The sequence below is a fragment of the Lactuca virosa genome, chromosome 9 (assembly GCF_052849685.1).
Source record: "Lactuca virosa cultivar CGN04683 chromosome 9, Lactuca_virosa_CGN04683_v6, whole genome shotgun sequence".
Taxonomy (NCBI): Eukaryota; Viridiplantae; Streptophyta; class Magnoliopsida; order Asterales; family Asteraceae; genus Lactuca; species Lactuca virosa.
Window position 1 is genome coordinate 45,701,161 of NC_136434.1, and position 10,713 is coordinate 45,711,873.

Consider the following 10,713-nt stretch of genomic DNA (forward strand, 5'->3'; position numbering starts at 1 on the left):
CGAGGCAATGAAACCCTCAGGTTGCTCCATATAAATTTCTTCTTCCAACTCTCCATTTAGGAAAGCAGTTTTCACATCCATTTGATGAACTTGCAGGTTTCTAATAGCTGCAATTGCAAGAACTAATCTAATGGATGTTATTCGCGTCACTGGCGAATACGTATCAAAGTAATCTAGACCTTACTTTTGTCTAGAACCTTTGATTACTAGTCTTGCCTTGTATTTATCAATACTGCCATCAGGTTTCATCTTTCTTTTAAAAATCCAGCGGTAACCTAGTGGCTTGCTACCTGGAGGTAGATCCACTAGTTCCCACGTATGGTTTTGTAAGATAGATTCTACCTCATTTTTGATGGCTTCTTTCCATTGAGGTCCCTCAGAAGAATTAACCGCCTCTTGGTAGGTTTTAGGTTCACTTTCCACCACATAGGTGTAAAAATCATCACCAAATGATTTTTCAACTCTAGCCCTTATACTTCTTCTGAGTTCTATCTCTTCTTCCTCGGATTGAGCTTGTTCTTCTTCTCGAACAACTTCGTTGTTTGGTAAAGATGGGCTTTCAACTTCCTTGTTCAAACAAGGAAACACATCTTCAAAGAATGAAGCATTCCTTGATTCCATTATGGTATTCTTGTGTATGTCTGGATTCTTAGAATCATGCACAAGGAAACGATAAGCACTACTACTTTCTGCATATCCAATGAATACACAATCCACTGTTTTAGGTCCTAACTTTTGTACCTTAGGCGGTGGTACCACAACTTTAGCTAGGCACCCCCACACTCGTAAGTACTTATACGATGGCTTTCTTCCCATCCAAAGTTCATACGGTGTTTCATTCTTTTCTTTGCGAGGTATCTTATTTAAAAGATAGTTAACCGACAAAATAGCTTCCCCCCACATTGACTGGTTTACACCCGAACTTATTATCATGGCATTGACCATTTCTTTCAAGGTGCGGTTCTTTCTTTCAGCAATTCCATTGGATTGAGGTGAATAGGGTGATGTGAATTCATGACGAATTCCATTTTTTGCACAAAAATCAACATAAGGAGAAACATATTCTCCACCCCTATCACTTCTAACTACTTTAATTTTCTTGTTAATTTGATTCTCAACTTCATTTTTGTACAAGACAAACTTGTCTATTGCTTCATCTTTACTCTTTAGTAAATATATGTAGCAATATTTCGTGCTATCATCGATGAATGTAATGAAGTATTTGTTCCCACCTTGAGTAGGAATTGACTTTAAATCACACACATCAGTGTGAATTAAATCAAGAGGTTCAGTGTTTCTTTTGATTGTTTGGAAAGATAATCTAGTTTGTTTTGCTTCAACACATGTGGGGAATTTGTGATTTGAGTCAATATTAAGTTTTGGTATGTATTCTAATTTAATTAATCGCTTAATAGAATTGTAATTTACATGTCCTAAGCGACCATGCCAAACATTTGAACACTCAAGCAAATAAGCAGAACTAGAACTTTCATTATTCATTTTGTTTGTCACCATTACATTCAATTTGAACATGCCATTCAAGGCATATCCTTTTCCCACAAACATACCATTTTTGGACAAAACAAACTTGTCCGACTCAAACACTAGCTTAAAACCAAATTGGTTCAACAAACCACCCGACACTAGATTCTTATGAAGTTCAGGAACATACAAAACATCCCTAAGCTTCACTTCTTTCCCCGAAGTCATTTTTAGAATGACATCACCAACACCTTTGATATCCGCGGTAGCTGCATTTCCCATGTAGAGCTTTTCACCATCTTTAACTTCTTTGTAGGTGTTGAAAACACTCTTGTCATGACACACATGACGAGTAGCCCCCGTGTCAATCCACCACTCCTTTGAATTTGTATTCATGAGATTCACTTCAGAAACCATAGCCGTGAGATCAGTTATCATGGCCACCAACTCCATGTTGTCATTCACCATGTTTGCTTGATGGTTTTCCCTCTTAGGTTGCAGGCACTCCGAAGCCTTGTGACCCGGTTGGCCACAGTTGTAGCACTTGAACTTCTTCTTGAAAGTTCCTGCCTTGGGGCCTAGGTTTTTGCCCTTTGCTTTGACTTTGTGAGGTCCCTTGCTTTTGCTCTTGGAAGTTTGACTAGCTTCTACCATATTAACCTTTGAAGATTCAACTTCACCGCCTTTCTTTAAGGCCATTCGATTGTCTTCTTCAATCCGAAGACGCACCACCAGTTCCTCCACAGACATCTCATTTCGCTTATGCTTAAGGTAGTTTTTGAAGTCTATCCAACCAGGAGGAAGCTTTTCACCCATTGATGAAACTTGGAATGACTCATTAAGATCCATCCCTTCTGCATTGTTATCATGTATGATGACCTGAAGGTCTTGGACTTGACTCATAACAGATTTTGAGTCAACCATTTTGTATTCCAAGAACTTAGCAACAACATGCTTCTTAGTTCCAGCATCTTCTGTCTTATACTTCCTTTCCAAAGACTCCCATAGTTCCTTAGCAGTTGCAACTTTACAATAAACATTGTAAAGTGCATGTTAGCCCATTCAACACATAGTTGCGGCACATAAATTCTGAATGCTTCCATGCATCCACAGCATTCACAGATTGAGCATCAGCCTGCCCCTCACCAATTACAGGAGCAGTTTCTGTTAGGACCGAGTCAGGTTCAAGGTGGTCAAGTAGAATAACATCTTCTGCTGCCACCTCTTGAAGTTGAGACCAAATTTTTTTTAGGTCTCTTAGCATGATTAGCCATGATGTTTGGAACCGGTGCATTTGGGTTCACAGGAGGGGTAACACCAGCAGCAGGAGTTCCAGTAGCAACAGGAGTTCCAGACATTCTGAAAGAGTCGTAACCACAGTTAAATAGATTACAGGAAAAATCGATACAAAATCGATTTATAATAAAAGAACAAAAGAAAAAAAACGAAAGTTTTAGAACAAAATAGAAATATGTTTAAGATTGTTAGTGTAGGACTTCGTTTTTCCTCTTGAAAGTTTCTTGTAAAGAAAAAATTAGTAGCAAACGTGGTGGCTGAGGATCGAGTTGGACTCGATTCCCTTAAACAGATTCGTCGTCTGTTCCCAGGGTACAAAAACCTTAACAGTGGTGTACTGTCAGATATTTCACTTGCCTGAAAGAGTCGCCGGAAGCAGGAGTACAGAGAAGGAGGAGAAAGAAGAGTATTTTCATTCGTGTGTTGAATGAGATGGTAAGTTCTCCTTTTATACTTGAATCCTGTAATGGAAACAAATCAATAATTGATTGAGCGTTTAATGCCAATAAATGTCATCAATTACGTAATTAATGCATCCGTTACAAAATTCAAAATAGGGACCAAAACTGGCAGCGCGTGCCCGAGTTTTCGGAGCTGCATTCGTGTCCGCAGGTCGCACCCATGCACAAGTTCGGTGTTTTTGGTCTACGAAATCCAATATTTGCACCCACCCCCTGCACGCGGGTAGGAATTATAGTAAAACCATAGACACAAGCTTGTAAGCCTTTCATGCATTCAAACTTATAAACCTTGTTGAGTTTGGTCTTTCTACCAATGTGGGACTCATTCTCACATTCATCCCTTTTTGCTAAACTTATTCTCAAATACCCTTCTTTGAGTATCGATATCTCATTCACATATACTCCATTTTGGACATATAATATATCGTTTCGAAGTCCTCGTGGAGGAGAACACAAACCCACTTAGAGTTAATATACAACATATGTATATATTTATATATGTCCAAAGTTAGTAAAAATATAAATATTTATACTAAATTTTCCAACAGTCCCTGCATAAAATAATACATAAAAGGACCTTGTTTAAAAAAAATAATACATAAATGGATCTTGTTTAAAAAATCGACAGAAATAAAAAAAAAATACAAAAATAAAAATAATTAGGCAATACACCATTGTGTTGTGAGGGCAATTTCCCAACTTACAACTCAGAACTCAATATGACTTCTTCTTCTTCATATTCTTTTTGTAAAACTAGATATCATTATCAAATGCCGTTCAAAAAAAGATCATTGTCAAGTTATCATTATCAACTAATTAATAAGATGATGATAATTAAATGTGCTAATGTGATGTACCTCTAAAGTTAGAATTGATCTCGAGTGATAAACAAAAAAATGTGATGAAAGTAGTAGGGTATTTATTGCTTAGGGTGGAGTATATATTCATCCCTTTCATCCCTTCCAACTAGGTGTAACGTCTCAAAATTCAGAGTAAATTTTTTCATTTTTATAAAAGATAAAATCGTTCATTTCCATCCCATCAAAGGTAATTAGAGTATAAAGTGTAATCACATCAAAACTGTAATCTCATCAAAACATCGGAGTACATGAAATGTAATATCATCAAAACATCATAGTAAAATAAAATAGATAGTGCGAAATCTCTGGAGGATGTGATGCAATCAAGCCCTACTCTTCCCATTGCTACCAGAAGTATCTGAAACATTCAAAATTAAACCGTAAGCACAAACCTTAGTGAGTTTCCCAAGATACCACATACATCACAAAATAATGGGCCTTGCCCTAAATAATTGGACCCCATCCATATAATGGGCCCTACCTAGAATAATTAGACCCCGTCCAGATAATTCTCTCTCTCTCTCTCTCTCTCTCTCTCCCATCATGATTGGACCCGGTCTAGATAATGAGCCCCACCCAACATACAAACAAACAAACATATAAGCATGATTCACAAAGACAACAAGCATACACTAACACTGTGTGTCCTACATAGTATAATGAGAAACTCAACTCACAGATAGTCAAACAATCACCACCACTCGCAGAAATATGAAGGTTGGCTCCACAACCACCTAATTATATAATAAAAAGGTCAAACCTCACTCAACCTATGACCCAAAACCCTAAAGTTCAACCTAAAGTTTAACTTAGTCAAAAAGTCAACGATCAACTTTCTCGAACCACCGCACAACGACCATACCCTAGCCATGCCATGGTCCGACTCAATTAAAAAGTTGTGATGAATCGCTCATCGTGTCGTGGTCAACACTTGACCGTGTTGTGGCTTGGATGGCATATTCAAATCCTTGATAAGTTCTTAATACGTTAAGATTGTTCTTAATACTTTCCAAAGGGCTTCATGGCACCCTGCTTGTCTATAAAAATTGTAACTTAATGGGCATACATGTCTAATGCATGTCACCCACCAAGTTAGGTCAAAATGAAGAAAAAATGGTGCCAAAACCCCATGCATAACACCAAATGAAGTTGTGAGACCAGAAAACACATAGTACTCTTGGGACCCGAAAGAGTTATAAAGTTGCAAACTTTATTCCCAACTCTCACTAAAAACTCTCAAAAAATGCCAAATTTTCTTAGAACTCTAAGTCATAAAGAAATGAATCATAAAGATCTAACTTTAAAGACTTACAAGAGTCCAGAGAAATACACTAAAAGATTGTGATGAGCTTACTTTGATGCTTCCTTGCTCCATAAGGCTTTCTTCCTTCCTTCAAGGTGTGAACCAACTCAAGAATGGCTAAAAATGAAAATGATGTGACATTAGGGTTTAGGTAGGGGCTCTCTGGAGTGATGGAGACGAAAAGTGGACGAAACCCTAGCCTCACATCCTTTAAATATGGCTTAAGGCCTGAAACATAGGGTTTTGTGTGCATTGTGTCACCGCGTATCTAGGTTCGTCAACCATCTATTTCACATTGGCATTATAGATCAACAATCTGAACTGATTTAGTTATAGTTGAACCTTATTGAATACCTCTTTCTTAAAATCCTTTGCCCCTTTGAAAATTTCTTTAGTGGTCTTGGGCGCAGCGAGGACATGGGTCTCCCCTTCGATGACCCCCTTCACGAGCTAAATCACATGGTATGATTGTTTATCACGAGCTAAACCCACGTGGAGGCCATGCCACAACCACATGGACTTAAATATATAATTATGACTCTACTTACATGTGGCATGCCATGATATCGGTTGTTCCTGTAGCATGACTGAAATGGTGTAATTGACATCAATTGTGCAAGTTAAATGACCTATTGCGCAAAAAAATATCTTTAGTGATCAAATCGGGACAAAGCTAAAAGTTAATTGTGTTACAGTATCATTTTCCCAACAAAAATATATGAAATTAGTATTTTTATGGATTCCATCTCGTTCTATCCCTCCACAAACACAATCATATGTGAGAAGTGGAAAACATATGTTTTTTTTTCTTCATTACCTGTAAGAAAAAAAAACTAATTTCTTTGGATGAAAATTACATAGATTTGTGACAAATTTCTTATACCTTTGCAATAGATACAGTTTATTTGAGTTTCAAAAAAATGAAAACTTTCACGAAATCGGGTACCCAAAATCGCAATCAGTTCCAACCATTTTCAATATTTAAGGAACCGCTATTACCGGTTCTCGTTCCGGTTCTAACATTCTAAGAACTGTCGGTTCCGGTTCCGGTTCCAGATAATTAATCTATTTGTTACATCATTGTTTCATCAATTTTTCTCTATGACCTCTTCAATTTTCCCCATTAGAGAACATATGAAAACTCATTTTTCTTATCCCTCCCAACCTACTTAATTTTTATTTTTTTGAATTTAACTTTTGTTAATTTAAAACAATAAAATTAAAAATAACATTTTATTAAAAAACACAGCATAATAAAACATAAACTAAATCCTGAAACGACAATTAAAATGAAAAGAAATACTTAAAATACTACAAACGAAATATTTAAATCCAACTACAATCACTAAATTCTAAAAAAATGATGACTTTTTTTAATATTCAGGGTCGTCTCGTAACGAAATTCTTTCATGTTGTGGTATTCACGATACTCATTTTTTGTTACGTTTAAAACTTTTTTGTTAGAAACTTTGCGCTCCCATGTATCCATTTTGTGGGTGAAAATAACATTACACTATTTAACTTTTGAGTGCATATAACAATTTGATGCGTTAAATGACCCGAATCTCCAAAATGTTGCTTAAAATGGTCCATAACTCTTCCCAAAAAATATGACAATTTTTGTTGATTTATCTGATTATTTTCGAGAGTGTCAATGTATGCTCTGGCCAACATCATTTTTTTCCTGTTTGGATCATTGTATGCATCTTTCGAGAGGCCTAGGAATAGCATCCAATTTAAATGAATCGGATTAAAAGCGAATGAAATTCAAAGAGTGGAATGAAATTGAATGAAAAAATAGACGTGGTTTTGAAATGATATAAAGGCTCGTTAAATGATTTTTTTTTGAAAGAAGAGAGAGAGAGAGATTACACATGCTTTACTCAACCAACTAATCACCCCTTTTTCGATACCACAACATTGCCAGAATCGTTGCCACGACAGTACCACACTGTCGGCCATTATGTCGGGTCCGCGAGGTCCACTCTAATAGGTTATAGCAAGAAACATAAAGTTTTATTAGAATCTACATAAACATTAATTTGGTTGTAAGCTATTGTATTTTCAAATCATTTAAAGAATACTAAGAGGCATGAATATCTTGAATTTGTTACTATATTGTCAAATCCACGTTAGGGAAATCAACCGACAAGCATTGGAATCTTTAACACTTCTTTGCGTTATCAACCCGAATTAGTATATGTAGATGGTTGGTGATTCAATTAAGCATTTAAAATGATATGAACTTGGCTCAAGCGAAAGTAATAATGGTAGACGATTAAAATTTTAAGAAAGGCAAGGTAAATCGTATAAAAGGTATTATGTTTTTACAATAATTCAATTTAAAATTATGCTATTTTATGTTATAATTTTGTTATTTAGTTTTAAAATTTCGCAATTTTGACTATTTAATCGGTCAATCCGGTTATCCGTTGATGTGGCCCGATAACTTGTCTTTAATGATATAACATACTAAAATGCACTACATGCTCTCAATATGACAATATCTCTCAAATGTTACATATTCCACAATATAAATTATCATAGTAAATTTGTAATCTTAAAATTGTAAAATATAAATTTGTAATCTTAAAATTTAAAAATATTTAATCAATAAGCATAATTTTTTTTTTATAAAGTAATAAATTTCTTAAAATTGTGAGTTGTGACATCCATATTCCAAGGACATATATAAAAACGCCCAAACCCGGTACTCAATTCACACACAAACGACTCAGCGATGGAAGCTAAACTACGTAGACACGTAGTCATGGTACCATTCATGGCGAAAGGTCATCTCCTACCCTTCTTAGAATTAGCCCATCGAATCCTCCATCACAACGCCAACCTCACCATCACCATCGTCAGCACCCCTTTAAACATCAATTACCTCCGCTCCGCCATCGCCAACGACCCCACTCCGCCCCCTCAAATCCACCTGAGATCTCTCCCCTTCAACAGCTCCGACCACGGCCTCCCTCCTAACTCTGAAAGCACCGAAGGCCTAACCTTCACCCAAATCATCAAACTTTTCTATGCCTCCACCACCCTCGAAGCTCCACTACGTGAGTTCATCTCCGATGTCATTGTAAAAGAAGGAACTGCTCCCGCTTGTATAATTTCTGATAATTTCATGGGTTGGGCTAATGAGGTAGCAAGATCTTTCGGAACTGTTAATTACACATTCACCACCGGCGGTGCTTATGGCACAACCGCATTTTGTTCCATTTGCATGAATCTTCCTCAACGGAATATTGCAGATGGAGGCACCCACGACCATTTTCCGGTTCCGGGGTTCCCGGAATCTTTTCAATTTTCGATCACGCAGCATCATCCGTATTACAGAGCTGCTGATGGTAAAGATGAATGGTCAATATACTTCCTACCTCAGCTCTCTCACTGTCTTCAATCCAACGGCTGGTTGTGTCATACAGTTGAAGAGATAGAAACCACGGGATGTGAAGCCTTGCGAAACTTCACAAAGCTCCCTCTTTGGTGTACTGGCCCACTCCTCCCATCAAAAATGTTAAAAACAAACTCGGGTATGGATACGGCTTCGGGTGTCAATGTTATAGGTAACCCCGAAAAATGCATCAAATGGTTGGATTCGCATGCTCGAGGCTCAGTGCTCTACGTTTCATTTGGATCTCAAAACACACTTAGTGAAACCCAAATGATGGAATTAGCACAAGGGCTTGAAGAGAGCAAGAAGTCTTTTATTTGGGTGATTAGGCCACCAATAGGGTTTGATATCAAAAGTGAGTTCAAACCCGAATGGTTGCCTTCGGGTTTTGAGGATAGAATTAGAAACCAAGGATTGTTGGTGCACAATTGGGCACCTCAATTGGATATACTATGCCACCAGTCAACCGGAGCTTTCTTGAGCCATTGTGGATGGAACTCGGTGATGGAGAGTCTAAGCCAAGGGGTGCCATTGATAGGGTGGCCGTTGGCGGCAGAACAAGGGTTCAATGCAAAGATGTTGGTGGAGGAGATGGGTGTCTGTGTGGTGTTAAGGACAGGGGTGGTGGATAGTACGATCGGCAAGGAGGAGGTGAAGAAGGTGATCGAGGTGGTGTTGGATAAAAATGAAGACGGAAAAGGGAATGACATGAGAAAGAAAGCAACTGAATTAAGAAAATTGATGCATGCAAGTGTTAATGGTTCTTCTTACAAAGCAATGGCTGACTTTGTGTCAACCTTTTCTTCTATTTAAATGATACTTAAACTATATAACTTAATTACTATAATAAAAATGGATTGATTATTGATGTTATGTATAATAATTAATCCAAGTTTTTACGATTTATCCTAGTGTACAACAAGTTTTAATAAAAACAAGTTTGTCCAACCTATTTAATTAAGATTTTCAATAGTCACATATGATTAATATTAATATTCAATTGTATTCAACACATACATATACCCCTAAGTATCAACTAGAAACCAAAATCGCCAAATTGTACTACTTACATAAATTTTCATGTGTAAAACACGCAAATACAAAAAAGTAACTAATGGTTTCAGACTTCATGTTCATATTCAAATTGTACTACTACAAAATTACAACTGACAAGATCCCAAAATATTAGCTATAAACCAACATCATCTCTCTGTACTACTAAAATACTACTAACATGATGATTGATTTGTAAAACTCACTACTAGAAAATTGGTGCAATAGCTACAACACAATCGTAGCTACTATATAGCTACGAAAATAAATACCTACGGATTTCCTATAGAAAGCTACGGAAATGGATAACTACAGAACTAAATAGCTACGGATATAAATAGCTACAGAAATCTGTAGCTATTCCGTAGCTAATTTCGTTTAATTTAAAAAAAAATTAAAAATTTAAATATTTCCAATTTTTTGTCAAATACCATATTTAACTCGCATTTATCCCAAATTATATATATATATATATATATATATATATATATATATATATATTAAATCTAAAGGAGCTTAGGAATAGTACCTTTTTAGGCTTTAGGTTTTTGCCATAAAAATTTACTGAATTTGACACTTTTAGTCCCTAAAGTTAAAATTTTTACATTTTTGCCTTTTAATTAAGTTTTTGTGTCTTAAGGTTTTTGCCACAAATCTTTAATGAATTTGACACTTTTAGTCCTTGCAGTCAAAAGTTTTACATTTTGGTGTTTTTGCCACAAATATTTAATGAATTTGACACTTTTCGTCCTTGTAGTCAAAACTTTTACATTTTGACATAAAAAACACAGAAAACTTCCTTTAAAATTTTGCCACCATATTTTCCTAACTTTGACAACTTTAACATAATTGCCA

The 10,713-nt window shown here is 36.2% G+C and overlaps 1 pseudogene; it reads left to right on the forward strand.

The window, feature by feature from the left end:
• The first annotated feature begins 8,101 nt into the window (after positions 1 to 8,101).
• LOC145138583 (UDP-glycosyltransferase 92A1 pseudogene) lies at positions 8,102 to 9,703 on the forward strand (annotated as a pseudogene).
• The last annotated feature ends 1,010 nt before the right edge of the window (positions 9,704 to 10,713 follow it).